The sequence below is a fragment of the Ovis canadensis genome, chromosome 5, assembly GCF_042477335.2.
Source record: "Ovis canadensis isolate MfBH-ARS-UI-01 breed Bighorn chromosome 5, ARS-UI_OviCan_v2, whole genome shotgun sequence".
Lineage (NCBI taxonomy): Eukaryota > Metazoa > Chordata > Mammalia > Artiodactyla > Bovidae > Ovis > Ovis canadensis.
The window spans coordinates 26,815,895-26,835,898 of record NC_091249.1 but is presented as its reverse complement, the minus strand read 5'-3'; the positions used below and the strand labels follow the sequence as shown (position 1 = coordinate 26,835,898).

At 40.4% G+C, this 20,004-nt stretch overlaps 1 pseudogene; it reads right to left on the bottom strand.

The window, feature by feature from the left end:
• Positions 1 to 487: 487 nt before the first annotated feature.
• Positions 488 to 19,739, bottom strand: LOC138440589 (olfactory receptor 7E24-like; annotated as a pseudogene).
• Positions 19,740 to 20,004: the final 265 nt, after the last annotated feature.

Below are 20,004 nucleotides of genomic sequence, written 5' to 3'. Positions count from 1 at the left end.
GGTATATTAAAGGGGAATTATTCATCTTTTGAGGATTCTTGGGCTACCAAAGATAAAAATATAGAATCTCCATAGATATAATGAGATTCTGTCAAGGAGTGATTTTGATACAAAAAAAGATCTTAGAACTCTCCACTGTCATGTTAAAACATGTGTGTGTGTGTGTGTGTGTGCATGCTCAGTCTTGTTTGACTCTTTGCGACCCTGTGGACTGTAGGCCACGAGGATCCTCTGTCCATGGGATTTCCCAGGCAAGAATACTGGAGTGGGTTGCCATTTCCTCCTCCAGGGATCTTCTGGACCCATGGATTGAACCTGTGTCTCTTGTGTCTCCTGCATTGGCAGGGGAATAAGCTACAGAGAAATAATATTTAGGTAGAAAGCAAGGAGAGGCATGAAGGCAATAAGAGCTATAAAAATGGTGTCATGAGAGAGGTGGAATTTTTAGATCTCCAGGTTTAGTTTTGCTACATTTTTTAGTATACCCTCAAATGGGTTGCGAGGTCCTAAGTTGAGTTTGTGCTACCAGGAACCTCCACAGGGCCCTTTGGATGTCTCTGTTCCTCAGGCTGTAGATGAAGGGGTTCAGCATGGGGGTGACCACAGTGTACACCACCGAGGCTGCTGCATCCTTCCTGGGAGATTGTGAGATGGCTGAGCTGAGGTACACATCCAGGGCTGTTCCATAAAATAAGCAAACAACTGCCAGGTGAGAACCACAGGTGGCAAAGGCTTTGTACATCCCACCTGATGAGGGGACTCTCAGAATGGAGACAAGAATTTTATAGTAAGAGAAAATGATTCCTGAGATAGAGAGAAAACCAGTCAAGGCACCGATAGTATAGCTGAATATGTTATTGGTGAAAGTGTCAGAACAAGCAAGGTTGAGCAGTTGAGAAGGATCACAGAAGAAACTAGAAACTTCTACATCCTGGAAACAGGTAACTTGTAACACAATCACATTGTGCACCTGGGAGTCCAAAAGGCTAATACAAAAGGACACCAAAACTAAGGAGCAACACAGGCATGGGTTCATGATGACCATGCAGTGCAGTGGGTGACAGATGGCCACAAATCTGTCATAGGCCATCACAGTAAGAAGCATACAATCCATACATGCAAAAAGGATGAAAATAGACATCTGAGTCAAGCATCCTTCACAGGAGATGACTCTGCTGTCAGATTGGATGTCCACAATCATCTTGGGAACTGTGGTGGAGATGAAAGCAATGTCAACCAAGGACAGGTTGGAGAGGAAGAAGTACATGGGGGTGTGGAGGCGGGGGTCAGAGGTGGCGGCTAATATGATGAGCAGGTTCCCCAACACGGTGACCAGGTACATGGACAGGAAGAGGACACAGAGCAAAGGCTGCAGTTCTGCATCATCTGAGAGTCCCAGGAGGAAGAATTCTGAGACACTTGTTAGACTTCCACTTCTGTGTATCTCGGACACCTTTGGAAAAAGAAAACAGGGCTGGAAACAAAGAAAATAGGTAAACAGGCATTGAGACTGTGTCCATATTTTGGATTCAAGCAATACATTTCTAAGATTATACACCTCATTTCCTTCAGCAATATCTCTTAGTGTGATAAATTCTGTTTAGAATTGTTCCCTCACTGGTTTCTGTGTTATTCACCTGTATCTATACACTCTTACTTTATAAAACTCCACATAAAAGTGAAAGGGAACAAGAATGTTAGAGGTATTACATCCATGATCTCAGTAAAATACAGCCTACTTCTTTAGAAATAATACAGAATCAGAAATTTCCTTCTCCCTCTAAGAAAATACATAATTCAATGTAAAGAAATTAGGACATATTTTTGTATATCTTATTTTATTCATGAGCTTTCCTGGTGGCTCAGATGGTAAAGCGTCTGCCTGCAATGTGGGAGACCCGGGTTTGACCCCTGGATTGGGAAGATCTCCTGGAGAGGGAAATGGCAACCCACTCCAGTATTCTTGCCTGAAGAATCCCATGGATGGAGGAGCCTGGCATGCTACAGTCCATGGGGTCACAAAGAGTCAGATAAAATTCTAGATAGTTCCTTCATTTAGAATATTTACAAATCTCTATGTAATGCAGGACAGTATCACCTGGATCCTAAATTAAAAATGAATGCTCCTAACCAGAACACGCTTTTATATTACATTCAGAGTTTTAGATCATCCTTTGTTCCTTCTGTCTTTCTTACTTCATGAAATAATTGATTACTCAAAAATCAGGATTATCTTATTTTAAAATTTATATTTATTTATTTACTTATACATGTCAGGTCTTCGTTGTGGGCATGCAGGATCTTTCATCTCCCTTGCAGATAAGGAAGCTTTAGTTGGGGCATGTGGGATCTAGTTCCTGGAGCAAAGATCAAACCAGTGTGCCCTCTATTAAGATTGGAGAGTCTTAGCCACTGGAACACTAGGGAAGTCCCACAGTTGTTTTTAAAAAGTCATTCAGTATAGACTTTATATCTTTGACTTTGCTAAGTCGCTTCTGTTGTGCCCGACTCTGTGACCCTATGGACTATAGCCCGCCAGGCTTCTCTGTCCATAGGATTCTCCAGGCAAGAATACTGGAGCGGGTTGCCATGCAGTCCTCCAGGCAATCTCCCTGACCCAGGGATTGAACCCATGTCTCTTATGTTTCCTGCATTGGCAGGCGGGTTCTTTTACCACTAGTGCCACCTGGGAAGCCCCATTTTTGACTTTGGTGGGCTTCAAATTTTGATCAGTATAGTTTAACTAAGCACTCATGATCATACAGCATTGGTGACTACAAATGTGGTGTTAGTATACAGAGCACTCTCAATTTTTAAACAACAACAACATTTAAGAATCCTTCTTAAAATTTTTACATTCTATATAGGATTATTTGTTTCACTACTGTCTCAGTTAAATGTCTGATGTGAGAAACCAGTTAATATTTTTGGACATTATTTTGTGCTGGCAGGATAATACAACTTCACTGTATTTTCTTTTTTTCAGTTTACTGAAGTGATTGGCAAAATTGCATATATTTGAGTTGTGCAACATGAAGATTTTTTAAAGATATACAAAGTGATGATTTAATACACAGGGACCTTGGGAATGATCACCACAGTTAAGTTAATTAACACGCCTGTCACCTCAAATAGAAATAGAGTTTCTATTTGTGTGTGTAGTAACAGTTAAGATCTCTGTTAGCAGACTTCAAGAACATAACCAGAATTAATAGCTGGTTTTTTTTTTTAACCTATTCATCGGTCAATAGACTATATATCTTCACTATTTCAAATAACAGCACATTGAAAAGAAATGCATTTATCTGTTTGAGGTTCCAATTTTATTTCTTTGGCATCTACCTTGAAGTGGGGTTGCTGCAGCCTATGGTAGATCTAGTTCAATTAGTTTCAGGTTTTAACTTTTAAGGAACCTCCATTCTATTTTCTGTAATGACTGTACCAATATTCATTCTCACTGATCAGGGGCAAGTGTTCCCCCACTTCCACATTCTCACCAACATTTGTTTTCTTTGAAGTTTTTTCTTTAAAAAGTCATCCAAAGAGATGTGAGGTGAACTTTTATTTAGCTTTAGACTTGCGTTTCCAATATTAACTGATGTTGCGTGCCTTTTCGTATACCTGATGGTCTGGTTCTCCTGATCATAAACCTGCATATTTACAGAAGAGGACTTCAGCCCCAGGGAAGGTCCCACAGCCAGGTCAGGACCCAGTCTTCTTAGGCCAAGTTAACAGATTTTCATGTCAACTCTTCCTGGTAAAGGGATCACAATTCTCTTACTTCTGCTGTCTGAAAGTAACTCAGCTTCATTATTTTAGCAGGTCACATTCTGACTTAGCTGAAAAAAATTCTAATTAGTATAATGTAAACACCTCTGGGCCATTTCCTGATCTCTAAAATTGTGATAATAATTGGATCTGCCTAACAGGATTATTATACTATCTCTGGTCACTCAGACTCATAGCTCAGTTGGTAGAAAATCTGCCTGTAATGCACGAGACCCTGGTTCGGTTTCTGGGTGGGGAAGATCCACTGGAGAAGGGATAGGCTACCCACTCCTATCCCTCCTAGCCCAAGTATTCTTGGACTTCTCTTGTGGCTCAGTTGGTAAAGATCCGCCTGCAATCTGGAACACCTGGGTTTGATCCCTGGGTTGGGAAGATCCCCTGGAGAAGGGAAAAGCTACCCACTGCAGTATTCTAGCCTGGAGAATCCCATGGACAGAGGAGCCTTGTAGGCTTTAGTCCATGCGGTTGTAAGAGTTGGACACAACTTAGCAACTAAACCAACCACTAATAGGATTATTTTAAAAAGTCTTAAAAATCATTCATATTGCTTAAACAAGTGGTTTTCAGTTCCAGTTGGCTGATAATTTACATGTTGCTGTTTTTATTGCTGTTCAGTCACTAAGTTGGCTGTGACCCTTTGAGACCCCATGGACTATAGCCCGTCAGACTTGTCTGTCCATGGGATTCTCTCAGCAAGGATACTGGAGTGGGTTGCCATTTCTTTCTCCAAATTTACATGTGTCTTTTAAAAAATACTTGGTTACCCCAGCCTTAGCCTAGAACCAATTTCAGGATCTGCAAGTGAGTTTATTGGTCACTTTAATGTGAAGCTGGGCTTGATAAATACTGCCAAAGAGCATTGCCCAACCATTAGTAAAAGCTTCATTAATATTACCAGTTAATGCTATCATCAATAATCCCTACCTATTTTAAAGTATATACATTTAATAATATTTGCTTCAAATCTCATATTTCATAGAGATTTGAAACATTAAAGATAAAATTTAACTTTTCTTGGCATCTCAGCTCCATCCCATTCTTCAGCATACATGTCCCCAAAAGCAACCAATATCATGAACTTGATGGATATGTTTCCTTGGAAATGCTTTCATAATGTCAATATTCATTTATGTATCTGTAACCAGCTTTTGTAAAATCTTCTCTAAACAGAATACTACCCATATTGCCCCTGAAATAAACTTGCTTACCACAATGTTTTGGTTAAGTCTCTTTGTGAACTACAAACAATACTTCAAACATCTTCCTGATACACACAAAAAGCCATTTTCTTCAGTTCATAAACTTATACTATATACATTATTATAAATTTAACAAATTTCCAATATAACTTTAATTTATCTTATATTTAAATATATGATTTAATACATTTTATTGATATATTAAATAAACATTTAATTTATATTTAATATATTTTTATTTACATCAGTTTCTGCTTACAACAGTCCTATGAAAATTCTATACTTCTTTCTGTATCATACTTCTTTGTATATCATATGTGAGTGACAGTCTTCCTAGTTTTAATAGTTGGTGCATAATCAGTTTTACTAATATTAATTGCATACATTTTTTCAAAGCAAAAATCATTTTCTGCCAACTGCATTCTCTTTTATTAACCTATCTTTTGAAAATATCCTTGAAGTCTGTCTTGTGATAATTTCTTAATAGCTGCATTTGATATTTTCACCTTGTATAGGTAATCTTTTCAACTTTACACTCAAAACTGGATGGCAAAGTGCATGATGAGTCATTGAAAACCCTATAATCCTTCATGTTAGGGCCATTATGGCCTCTGTAAACTGCTGCGTCTGTCCCATAATTCACAGAGAAGTCCCTGAACAAAAAAGGATCAATCAATTCTTCTACCTTAATTTTATCTCAGGGGCCAAAATAGGTTTGAAAAGAAATATTTCTTAGCTGTATGGAGGTGACAGAGAACTGGTGCAGAAGAAATAAGCATGTTAATTATTGAGTCCTGGGTCTTTTACTTCCTATCAGAGGAGTGTGTGCAAATCTCCCAAACTTTCTGTGCTTCTGTTCCTTCTTGGAAATAAAAGAGTCTAATACCGACTTCCAGAACACATGTAGCACCTAAGGGAAATTTGGAACCTAATCAATACTTGGTCATTTGTATTAATATAAAGAATTTCAATCAGTATTGGGATAGCATGTGTATTAATAAAATCCCCTCAGTTTACTGACCTTTCATGGACTATATGGCAGAGAGATCAAAGCCTTTTCTGTCTCGAGTTGGAGCATAAATAACATAGCATAACTGAATAGCATAACTAAAATGTGTCTCAGCCATCCATTAAGATGTGCCTTCTTTTCTAACTCTTTTCCTCTTATTCATGAAAATTTCTGCAGTGGTTTTTCAACGATTGAATGCTGCTGGTGCTATTAAATGAAAAATAATAGGTCCCAAAGAAAGTCTATGACATAGACAGAAACAAGCACTATTTTATCTTGTCTCGAGTCCTATGGGACATTCTGAAAAGGATGAAAACACTGGCACAAATGGTCATTGTGTGGAAACCATATTGCCCATACTTTGTTTCTATGAAAAATGGAAGGGTTTATTTAACACTTAACTGGGGATTTTTTATTTCTTGTGCCTCCTCTGTGCCATCAAGGTATAGGCTCTGAGGAATCAGAAATAAATGAGCCTCAGACATTTCTCTTCTTATATAAAGAAAAATAATATGCCTTGTCAGAGATGTAGGGAAACCATAACATCAGATAGACAGATATTTCAATCTGATAACATGAGAGTTAGTATTATCATTATTAGTAACAAATGTAAAAATGCATTTTGCCCTTTTTCTTAATGCATCTGTCACAGGGTTATGGCACAGAGGGCATCAATTATTCATTTAGTTCTAACTCAGCGGTTTTGTATCAATGAGGAATCAACTCAGTCGAAAATTTTAAGTCTCACAGATTCTGAGAAATTGTCCCATAATATATTAAGAATGTGTGTGGCACACAGGATTCAAAATTAAGTTTCTCTTCTCTGAGTCCCATGCCCTAAATGTCAAAATTTCAAGCAGAGGCACAACTTTAAACAGAGGCATCTCAGTCTAAACACAGAGGCATATCAGATTTTTTTTTCAAAGTTTTCATTTTTTTCAAAGTTTTCAAAGTTTTCAAACCCCGACTCTGATTTTGTGTCAGCTTTCATGATTGAGGCAATTGATTATAAGTACAGAGGAGCAAGTGGACAGGTGAAGTGAAATTCAGAAACAGAGTCAACAGAGAGATCTACCATGGAGCATCAGGTGCCAATTGTTTCTATGACGTTTGCCTGTGATCACAGATATTCTTCTTACAGTAGTTGCAGCAAGTGCTACCTACTACCTCCACTGTATCCTCCAGAAAACTACAAAGGGGAGGGGCACATTGAACAGGGAATCTCTGCCAGGACTGACGGAAAGTGACATGATGGGTGAAAATAGGAAGACTGCCCAGGTGCCCTGTATCTGTAGTCAGTCTGACCAGACTGACTGATTTCAAACTTGGTTTTAACATTTTCTAACTCATGATCTTGCACATGTTACATAGAATGCTGTGCTTTTTTCCTCCAGTTAATAATAATGTGTGCACCTGTATTTTGAAAGAGATTATTCCGATGAAATGAAACAGGAGAGAAAACACATACTTCAGAATCTGACACTTAGGAAGCCTTCCATAACAGTATATATTATGATTCATGTCATCTTGTCTTCATCCTCAATACCTCTCTCGTAATGAACTCAAGTGCTTAGGGGGAAGTTTACAGAGACCCACTTGCTGCTCCTCTGGTACGAGGGATGCCAGCTAGCCATAGCTAGAACCAGTGAGGGTGGAAGCAGAACTCTAAATGAAGGTTCTCACACCCCAACCAGAACTGTGAACATAAACTTCAAAGGGCTCTATTCCAAACCTGAATAGATTGATGCCCTGATGCTAGGAAAGACTGAGGGCAGGAAGATAAGGGGGCAACAGAGGATGAGATGGTTGGATGGCATCACTGACTCAATGGACATGAGTTTGAGCAGACTCCAGGAGACAGTGAAGGACAGGGAAGCCTGGTGTGCTGCAGTATGTGGGCTTGTAAAGAGTCAGACATGACTGAGCAACTGAACAACAACAGCATCTTTCTATAACAACTATTATGTTTATTCTTCTTGAAGAGGAAATACCTTTTCAACACTCCCTTCATCCATCACTGTCTCCCTCAGTACTTACTGGGTTGGGCTGCATCTCTGCTGGAATATGACTAAGGAGCAAAGACTCACTGCCCCTTTCCTGCCTGGTGTGTGATGAAGTCTCAGGGTCCCTCCTCAGGACAGGCAGGAAGACAGACTCAGGCTGGACCTTCTGATGCAGGTTCCTACAAAGGATGGACACAGACATGGAACCACAATAGTTAGGACATGGATGCAACCTAGATGTCCATAGGCAGATGAATGGATAAGGATACTGTGGTATATATACACAATGGAATATTACTCAGCTATAAAAAGGAATGCATTTGAGTCAGTTCTAATGAGGTGGATGAAACTGGAGCCTTTTATTCAGAGTGAGGTAAGTCAGAAAGAGAAACATCAATACAGTGTATTAACGCATATATATGGAATTTGGAAAAATGGTAACAATCCTACATGCAAGGCAGCAAAAGAGACATAGATGTAAATAATAAACTTTCGGACTATGTGGGGGAATGCGAGGGTAAGATGATTTGAGAGAATAGCATTGAAACATGTATATTACCATATGTAAAATAGATGACCAGGGCAAGTTCAATGCATGAAGCAGGACACCCAAAGCCAGTGCTCTGGGACAATCCAGAGAGATAGGTTGGGGAGGGAAATGGGAAGGGGGCTCAGGAAGGGAGACACATGTGCACCTGTGGCTGATTCATGTCGATGTATGGCAAAAACTACCACAGTATTGTAAAGTAAATATCCTCCAATTTAAATAAATAAATATTTAAAAAAGAACTGGCAAAATAATGAACTGGAGGCACTGACCAATTATTTACAACAGTATGACCTTAGAACTTAATGCCCAAAGCTCATCATTAGCCAGTTGTTCCATGTTGTCCCAATCTCTGGAGACTTGTTAATATTAACAGAATAGGAAAAGGAGAAAAGTGAATGTCCTGGGAATGGTCTGGATCCCTCTTCTCCTCAGGATGAAGTACACCTGTGCTCTTGATTCTTATTTACAAATTATAGAGGTTAACATAAAATTTAAACTTTTTCTCATTTAACAATCAATGTATGATTTTGATATCTGTAACTTCACTTTATTTATCATGAACTCTATGCTATATTGTCTTTTATATCAGGACTGTGATACTCTTTCCATTTTCTCAGTAATATTTTTTCTTTTTTTTTTAGTTAATATTTTTTCTAAGTATAACTTCTTATTTTTGTTGCCGTTGGCTTTGCTTTGGAAGACATTTTTATATCATGGAGGCTTAACAGCATTGCTTTTCTTTTGTAATTTGAATGAGTCTTCACTTTAAAAATTTTCTCTAATGGAATTACATTGCCATATTGGGAAATTCTTGATTTTTGCTTATTATTTGATAATTGACATTTTCTTGAAATATTTCAGAGCACCTCTCAGAAGGTTGCAGTCAGGGTATTGGTTGGGGCTGCAGGCCTCTGAAATCTTTATGAGTAGAGGATCACTTTCAAGCTCACTCACAGGGCTGTTGGTAGCATTCACAGGTACCCAGCATATTATTCAGAGAGTTCTCAAGGTTCCTTGGTATGTGGACCCCTGAAGGAACAGTGCACAACATGGAAGTTGGATTCTATCAACCTAAAGAGAGAAGCAGCAAGAAGAAATTCAGATATTTTTACTCCAATTCCTGAGGAGACTTCCAAATATTTTTTCCACATTCTCTCTCTTGTAATCACACCACTATGTACACCTCATAGTCAATGAGGGGGAAATTTGCAAGGGCATGAAAACCAGGATTTGGGACCATTGGAAACATTTGAGAGACTGCTTATCAGCCAAGCCTCATCCTTTATAAGGATATTGTGCTCTAAGACTCAGGTCCTGTTCATCTGTTTCCAACATAGTCCTAAATTAATCTCACCACGATGATCTAATAAAATATCCCAGATATAGTCTCACAAATGGGTAGACCTTCCTCTCCATTGGGTACATCTGCAGACCCATCTATACTACTGTGGTCATGCAGTCTCAAGTAGACTGGTTTCTGATACGCTAGGAGAGCCCCTCCATCAACATCAGGACAACCTGCAGCCATTCCATGGACAAATTGAGCAAATGTTTCCTCTATTTCTGACTTATGCTAACTAGAGCAGAATCCACTTACTCCAAAATCTATTTTCTTTATGTTTCTTCGTGGTCTTATCTCTTAAAGGTTTTTAAAAAATGTGGTTTTGGTTCACTTGTGTGTGTGTAGTGGATAAAGTGGGATGATTGTGAATAGTGATGTGATGAAACCTTCTCAATCACATCCATGCAGCCTTCCCAACAGAGAGCTCTCTCCTGATGAATGCAGAAATTGGTTTGTCATTAAGTGATATGAGGAACATTTGAATGTAAATCAAGCCAAATTGGATATGGAGGAAAGAATGCTATTCACCAGTGTGTGGATAAATGACAGAGAGTATTTTTAGGGGAGAGCACATGGTAGACATGCACAGGTGGATATGACAGTGAGAGACTGGGTACTGGAGTATTTAATTAATTCAGAGCAAAAATGCATCACTAGGCTGAGATGATTTCATACAGGATTTGGGGAATAAGATTCTAGAATGAATGACAAAGATGGATTTATAGGACATGAGACATCCTGGAATGTGAAGTCAAGTAGGCCTTTGAAAGCGTCTGTAAGAACAAAGCTAGTGGAGGTAATGGAATTCCAGTTGAACTATTTCAAATCCTGAAAGATGATGCTGTGAAACTGCTGCACTCAATATGCCAGCAAATTTGGAAAACTCAGGACTGGAAAAGGTCAGTTTTCATTCCAATCCCAAAGAAAGGCAATGCCAAAGAATGCTCCAACTACTGCAGAATTGCACTCATCTCACATGCTAGTAAAGTAATGCTCAAAATTCTCCAAGCCAGGCTTCAGCAATACATGAACCGTGAACTCCCTCATGTTCAAGCTGGTTTTAGAAAAGGCAGAGGAACCAGAGATCAAATTGCCAACATCCGCTGGATCATGGAAAAAGCAGAGAGTTCCAGAAACACATCTATTTCTACTTTATTGATTCTGCCAAAGCCTTTGACTGTGTGGATCACAATCAACTGTGGAAAATTCTTCAAGAGATGGGAGTACCAGACCACCTGACCTGCCTCTTGAGAAATCTGTATGCAGGTCAGGAAGCAACAGTTAGAACTGGACATGGAACAACAGACTGGTTCCAAATAGGAAAAGGAGTACGTCAAGGCTGTATATTGTCACCCTGCTTATTTAACTTCTATGCAGAGCACATCATGAGAAACACTGGACTGGAACAAACACAAGCTGGAATCAAGATTGCCGGGAGAAATATCAATAAGCTCAGATATGCAGATGACACCACCCTTATGGCAGAAAGTGAAGAGGAACTAAAAACCCTCTTGATGAAAGTGAAAGTGGAGAGTGAAAAAGTTGGCTTAAAGCTCAACATTCAGAAAACGAAGATCATGGCATCTGGTCCCATCACTTCATGGGAAATAGATGGGGAAACAGTGGAAACAGTGTCAGACTTTATTTTTTTGGGCTCCAAAATCACTGCAGATGGTGATTGCAGCCATGAAATTAAAAGACACTCCTTGGAAGAAAAGTTATGACCAACCTAGATAGTATATTCAAAAGCAGAGACATTACTTTGCTGGTCTGTCTAGTCAAGGCTATGGTTTTTCCAATAGCCATGTGTGGATGTGAGAGTGGGACTGTGAAGAAGGCAGAGCACCGAAGAATTGATGCTTTTGAACTGTGGTGTTGGAGAAGACTCTTGAGAGTCCCTTGGACTGCAAGGAGATCCAACCAGTCCATTCTAAAGGAGATCAATCCTGGGATTTCTTTGGAAGGAATGATGCTTAAGCTGAAACTCCAGTACTTTGGCCACCTCATGCAAAGAGTTGACTTATTGGAAAAGACTTTGATGCTGGGAGGGATTGGGGGCAGGAGGAGAAGGGGATAACAGAGGATGAGATGGCTGGATGGCATCACTGACTCGATAGACATGAGGTTGAGTGAACTCTGGGAGTTGCTGATGGACAGGGAGGCCTGGCATACTGCAATTTATGGGGTTGCAAAGAGTCAGACACGACTGAGCGACTGAACTGAACTGAACTGAACTGAGACATGAAAACCCAAGGTTGGTATGTTTCTACCAAAAAATGGAATGTAGATTTTGTTGTTTTCCCAGTTCCCAGTGTCCCCTCCCATGATGAGTGCTGTGCTGTTCTTAGCCACTTTGTCATGTCCAGCTCTTTGCAACCCCATGAACTGTAGCCCACCAGGCTCCTCTGTCCATGAGAATTCGCCAGGCAAGAATACTGGAGTGGGTTGCCATGTCCTCCTCCAGGGGATCTTCCTGACCCAAGAATCAAACCAGAGTCTCCTGCATTGCAGGTGGATTCGTTACCAGCTGAGCTACCAGGGAAGCCCCCTATTATGAATATCCATGACCAAATAGCAAGTCAGTAGAGTTGATTAGAGATAGAAGGAAAGTGAGTATTGGAGCCCTTTAATATAGTGGGCAGTAGCAAAAATAACATTAAACTGAAGTCATATCATAGTAAAGGGAATAAAATCTTAGAGTTACTGGTAAAGATGAGTACTGAGAACATGGTGCTTGAAAAACATAGATACTGATGTTCATATAGTTAATAGTCAAATGAATGATTTTCCTTTTACTTTTCCCAATTTCTCTACACATGATAAATATCTTTATGTGCATTTGAGAAATTCTGTACTCCCCTTTTTTCTTCCTTTATTATTTGTAGAACTTTCAACCCCCAATCTTAATCTAAGAGTCTTAACCTTGCAGTGATCATTAGAGAAAAATATATCCCATTGAAAGGTTGTTTTTGAATCACGCAAAGACGCCAGGACTCTTGGCCCCTGGAGGAGAAGAATTCAATCCGGGGCCAGAGACGAGGCTTGATCACTCAGAGCTTTTGTGTAATAAAGTTTTATTAAAGTATAAAGGAGATAGAGAAAGCTTCTGACAGGCATCAGAAGGGGGCAGAAAGAGTACCCCCTGCTAGTCTTCAGCTGGATGTTATATAGTCACTAGCAGTCTGTTAATGAAAGAAAGGAATGTCTTAAAACTCAGAATGGCACTAGGCTCCTCACCGATAAGATGCATTTTGGGATAATCTTGGCACCAAATGGTTCATCCTGGGCCATAAAATGATTAACTTGAATCTTGAAGAAGGACAGATCACCATACAAATAGTTTCATTGGCATAGATTAGGGGAACAATATCTGAGTATAACATACTGGTTTGTCAAGTAGGTTCTGAGCCAAGAGGCAGAACCAACTTGAAGACAGAGTTTGGGGTAAATGCATAGTACATTAGCATAGCTTAAGATAAACATTTCCATAAGAAAAAGGCATTGGTTATCTCTAGGTTTGAGAATAGTTGAATCAAGGCAAATTGGAAGTGGTCAAACTAGAGATGGCAAGGGTGAACGTCGACATTCTAGGAATCAGCGAACTAAAATGGACTGGAATGGGTGAATTTAACTCAGATGACCATTATATCTACTACTGCGGGCAGGAATCCCTCAGAAGAAATGGAGTAGCCATCATGGTCAACAAAAGAGTCCGAAATGCAGTACTTGGATGCAATCTCAAAAACGACATTCTAACATGTATACTATCATGTAAGAATTGAATCGCCAGTCTATGTCTGACGCAGGGTGCAGCATCCTTGGGGCTGGTACATGGGGATGACCCAGAGAGATGTTGCGGGGAGGGAGGTGGGAGGGGGGTTCATGTTTCGGAACGCATGTAAGAATTAAAGATTTTAAAATTTAAAAAATAAAAAACTATTAAAAAAAAAACAAAAAACGACAGAATGATCTCTGTTCATTTCCAAGGCAAACCATTCAATATCACAGTTATCCAAGTGTATGCCCCAACCAGTAACGCTGAAGAAGCTGAAGCTGAACGGTTTTATGAAGACCTACAAGACCTTTTAGAACTAACACCCCCAAAAGATGTCCTTTTCATTATAGGGGACTGGAATGCAAAAGTAGGAAGTCAACAAACACCTGGAGTAACTGGCAAATTTGGCCTTGGAATGCGGAATGAAGCAGGGCAAAGACTCATAGAGTTTTGCCAAGAAAATGCACTGGTCATAGCAAACACCCTCTTCCAACAACACAAGAGAAGACTCTACACATGGACATCACCAGATGGTCAACATCGAAATCAGATTGATTATATTCTATGCAGCTAAAGATGGAGAAGCTCTATACAGTCAACAAAAACAAGACCAGGAGCTGACTGTGGCTCAGATCATGAACTCCTTATTGCCAAATTCAGACTTAAATTGAAGAAAGTAGGCAAAACCGCTAGACCATTCAAGTATGACCTAAATCAAATCCCCTATGATTATACAGTGGAAGTGAGAAATAGATTTAAGGGCCTTGATCTGATAGATAGAGTGCCTGATGAACAATGTAATGAGGTTCGTGACATTGTGCAGGATACAGGGATCAAGACCATGCCCATGGAAAAGAAATGCAAAAAAGCAAAATGGCTGTCTGGGGAGGTCTTACAAATAGCTGTGAAAAGAAGAGAGGTGAAAAACAAAGGAGACAAGGAAAGATATAGGCATCTAAATGCAGAGTTCCAAAGAATAGTAAGAAGAGATAAGAAAGCCTTCTTCAGCGATCAATGCAAAGAAATAGAGGAAAAGAACAGAATGGGAACGACTAGAGATCTCTTCAAGAAAATTAGAGATACCAAGGGAATATTTCATGCAAAGGTGGGCTCGATAAAGGACAGAAATGGTCTGGACCTAACAGAAGCAGAAGATATTAAGAAGAGGTGGCAAGAATACACGGAAGAACTGTACAAAAAAGAGCTTCATGACCCAGATAATGATGATGATGGGATCACTAATCTAGAGCCAGACATCTTGGAATGTGAAGTCAAGTGGGCCTTAGAAAGCATCACTACGAAGAAAGCTAGTGGAGGTGATGGAATTCCAATTGAGCTGTTTCAAATCCTGAAAGCTGATGCTGTGAAAGTGCTGCACTCAATATGCCAGCAAATTTGGAAAACTCAGCAGTGGCCACAGGACTGGAAAAGGTCAGTTTTCATTCCAATCCCAAAGAAAGGCAATGCCAAAGAATACTCAAACTACCGCACAATGGCACTCATCTCACATGCTAGTAAAATAATACTCAAAATTCTCCAAGCCAGGCTTCAGCAATACGTGAACCGTGAACTCCCTCATGTTCAAGCTGGTTTTAGAAAAGGCAGAGGAACTAGAGATCAAATTGCCAACATCTGCTGGATCATGGAAAAATCAGAGAGTTCCAGAAACACATCTATTTCTGCTTTATTGACTGTGCCAAAGCCTTTGACTGTGTGGATCACAATAAACTGTGGAAAATTCTGAAAGAGATGGGAATACCAGACCACCTGACCTACCTCCTGAGAAATCTGTATGCAGGTCAGGAAGTTAGAACTGGACATGGAACGACAGACTGGTTCCAAATAGGAAAAGGAGTGCGTCAAGGCTGTATATTGTCACCCTGCTTATTTAACTTCTATGCAGAGTACATCATGAGAAACGCTGGACTGGAAGAAACACAAGCTGGAATCAAGATTGCCAGGAGAAATATCAATAACCTCAGATATGCAGATGACACCACCCTTATGGCAGAAAGTGAAGAGGAACTAAAAAGCCTCTTGATGAAAGTGAAAGAGGAGAGTGAACAAGTTGGCTTAAAGCCCAACATTCAGAAAACTAAGATCATGGCATCTTTCCCATCACTTCATGGCAAGCAGATGGGGAAAGAGTGGAAACAGTGTCAGACTTTATTTTTTTGGGCTCCAAAATCACTGAAGATGGTGACTGCAGCCATGAAATTCAAAGACGTTTACTCCTTGGAAGAAAAGTTTCGACCAACCTAGACAGCATATTCAAAAGCAGAGACATTACTTTGCCAACTAAGGTCCGTCTAGTCAAGGCTATGGTTTTTCCTGTGGTCACGTATGGATATGAGAGTTGGACTGTGAAGAAGGCTGCGTGCCGAAGAATTGATGCTTTTGAACTGTGGTGTTGGAGAAGACTCTTGAGAGTCCCTTGGACTGCAAGGGGATCCAACCAGTCCATTCTGAAGGAGATCAGCCCTGGGATTTCTTTGGAAGGAATGATGCTAAAGCTGAAGCTCCAGTACTTTGGCCACCTCATGAGAAGAGTTGACTTGTTGGAAAAAACTCTGATGCTGGGAGGGATTGGGGGCAGGAGGAGAAGGGGACGACCGTGTATGAGATGGCTGGATGGCATCACGGACTCAATGGACGTAAGTCTGAGTGAACTCCGGGAGATGGTGATGAACAGGGAGGCCTTGCATGCTGCGATTCATGTGGTCGCAGAGTCAGACACGACTGATCGACTGAACTGAACTGAACTTCAGGTGAAACCAGGTGTCATTATGGCAACACAGTATTTTAAGATAAACCTCCTTTTAAATTTGTGTAGAGAAGGAAAAAATATCACTAGTTTGTTTCCTCCTGCTGCTTAAGAGAAATAAAAATGTCTGACACTTGCAGGCTATTTCCTCTCTTGGAGACCCCTGGCCTTCCTGCCTGTTACCCTCTCACCATTGAAGGTCTTGATAATAAAACCAAGCAGGTCATACTTTTTTTCTCTTTCAGGAGTTCTTAGAGATATCTATATGAAGCAAGGGTTCCAGGAAAGAAGGCAAATAGTGGATATATAAATGTTAAATTGTCTTCCCTTTTTCTTATAATATAGAGAATAATTTATTTAATGTTATACAAAGCAGAGCTGTGTTTAACTCTGCTCAGCCTCACTATGTTGCATTTGAGTATAGAGATAAATGACATTTGGTCCCTGATCTCGACCTATTCAAGGTCTCATGGTGTAAACATAAAATGTGCATCAGGCATACAGGATAAAGCTCTCAGTTCAGTTCAGTCACTCAGTCGTGTCTGACTCTTTGCAACCCCATGAACCACAGCATGCCAGGCCTCCCTGTCCATCACCAAATCCCGGAGTTCACTCAAACTCATGTCCATCGAGTCAGTGATGCAATTCATAGGGTCGCAAAGAGTCAGACACGACTGAGCGACTGGACTGAACTGAACTGAACTGAACTGAAGAGGGCTATTGGGTTTCCCAGGTGTTTCCGTGGTAAAGAATCCTCCTGCCAATGCAGGAGTTGTGGGTTCCATTGCTCGGTTGGGAAGGTCCAATGGAGAAGGAAATGGCAACCAAGTCCAGTATTCTTGCCTGAGAAATCTCATGGACAGAGAAGCCTGATGGGCTACCGTCCATGGGGTTGCAAAGAGCTGGACACCACTTTAGTAACTGAACAGCAGCAGCAGCAGCAGCATGGATTATATGACAGAAGAGTTCAAAGCCTTTTCTGTCCCAGGGCACCAGAGCATGGAATGATAGGAAATTTTAAAATACATCTCTGCAAGTGCAATAAAATGTACTGTCCCAATATTTTCTGACTCTTCCCCCCACCCCATACTTATAAAAACTTCTGAAATGGTTTTTTGATCATTGAAATCTGAAGATTAAATGGAAAATAATAGGTTGCATAAAAAGTCCATGACATAAAAACTAATTCTATTTTATTTTGTCTCTAGTCCTTTGGGATATTCTGAAAAGGATGACAGCACTGGCATGAATGGTGCACTATGCAAAAGCTATATTGCCCACACTTTGTTTCTGTGAAAACTGGAAGGGTTTATTCAACACTTAACTGGGTTTTTAAAAAAAAATTCTTGGGGCCACTTCTGTGCTATCAAGTTATAGGCTCTCAGGAATCAGAAATAAATGTCCCTCACTCAGTTCTGTTCATATTTGAGGGATATACTTGTATAAACAAAAATAAAATGTCCTGTCAGGGATGAGGGGAAACCATAATATCAGATCAACAAATGTTTAAATCTGATGATGTGAGACTTACCATAATCATTATTAGGAACAAAATATCAAAAAGGTATTTTGCACTTTCTTTATGCATCCATCACATAGCTATTGTATAGAGGGCAACAACTATTTGTTTAAGTCCTAATTCAGTGGGTTTGTATTAATGAAGAATCAACCCAGTTGATAATCCTAAATCTCATAGATGCTAAGAAATTTCCCCATAACACACTAAGAATTGGTAGAGTTATAGGATTCAAAATTACCTTTTTCTTCTCTGAGTCCTGTGCCTTAAATTTCACTGTTTTCAGACTTACTGAAAGTTTTCAGCAGGAGTACAGAAGTATAACAATAGACACACCTGGGGTATATTATTTTGAATTGTTTTCAGTTTTCTGAAACCAAGACTCTGATATTTATGTCTCTTTTCATGATTGATTCAGTTGATTATAAATACAGAGGAGAAAGTGGATAGATGAAGTGAAATCAAGGAACAGCATCAACAGAGAGATTTACCCTGAAAATTTCAGGTGCCAATTATTTCTTTGACCTTTGCCTGTGATCTCAGACATTCCTCCTAATGTTGATGCAGCAAGTGCTGCCCACTCCCCTCTTCTGTGTCCTCCAGAAAACTCCAAGAGGAAGGGCACAATGAGCAGGGAGTCTCTACCAGGGCTGACAGGGAAGTGACAGGACTGGGTGAAAACAGGAAGACTCACTGGGTGGCCTGTGTCCGGAATCAGTCTACCCAGGGTGACTGGCTTCAAAAAGGTTTTAACATTTTCTACCTCATGATGTGATACATGTGACATAAAATGTGCTTCTTGAGGAGCTGGAAAGACGTGTGGAGGAGCACGCCCCTCAACTGTTGCAGCCCCTCCACCCTGCATTCACCATGTTTCTCTGCACCCAGTGGGGGAGCAGGCCAGCCCAGGCTTCAGGCAGGTGCCAGGACCTGCCCTCCAGCAGCTGCTGCGCCTGGGACCTATGCCTGGCTGCCTTGCCTGCAGCCCACCAGACTCGCACATCCCTGGAGGTGAGCCTAGGGCAGGCAGTGAAAAAAAATGTCCTTTCTTCTTAATAAAATAATAAGAATATGTGCACTTATAATTTGGAAGAGATGATGCAGATGTAACTATCCAAGAAACACAAAAACATACCTGACAGAGAGGTATGACACTTAGGAAGCCTTGAATAACAGTACCTGATACTTTGATTAATGTCATCCTACTCAGTCTCCCCATGACTGCTTTCTTAATGAGTTGAAGTGCTCAGGGGAAGGTTACAGAGACCCATTGGCTGCTCGGGTGGGTAGGGTGCCAGCCAGAATCAGAACCAGTGATGGTGAAAGCAGGACTCTGAATGAGAGTTCTCACACCCCAACTGGAGCAAAGATCATGAAGACCACAGGGCTCTAATCTGAAATTTGTATACTGGTGTCCTCCCACCTGTCTATCCCAACTGTTATGTTTGTCTTATAGTGGTAAAATTCATGTTCTCAACATTCCCTTCATCCATCCCTGTCTTACTTACTGGGCTGGGCTGCATCTCTGCTAGAACATGACCAAGGAGCACAGACTCACTGCCCGTCTCCTGCCTGATGTGTGATGAAGTCTCAGGGTCCCTCCTCAGGATGGTCAGGAAGACAGACTCAGGCTGGACCTTTGATGTGGGTTCCTACAAAGGATGGAGATATAGGAGTGGACTCACAATATTAGAACAGGAAAATTAGTGAGCTGGAGGCACTGCCAGTTATTCACAATGGTATGACCGTAGGGCTCAATGCTCCAAAGCTCATCATTCACCAGTTGATCCATGTTGTCCCAGTCTCTGGAGACACGTTAGTATTAATGCAACAGGAAAAGGAGAAAAGAGAATGTCCTGGGAAGGGTCCAGATCTCTCCTCTTCTCAGGAAGTTGTTCACTTGCATTTGTTGCTTCCTACTTCCAAGTTGTAGGATGATGATATAAAATTCAGACTTCTTTTCCTCAGTTTAATCATGCGATGTGTGATTTTGATATTTGTAAATCCATTTTATTAATCATGAAATCTATGCTGCATTATGCCTTCTATACCAAAAA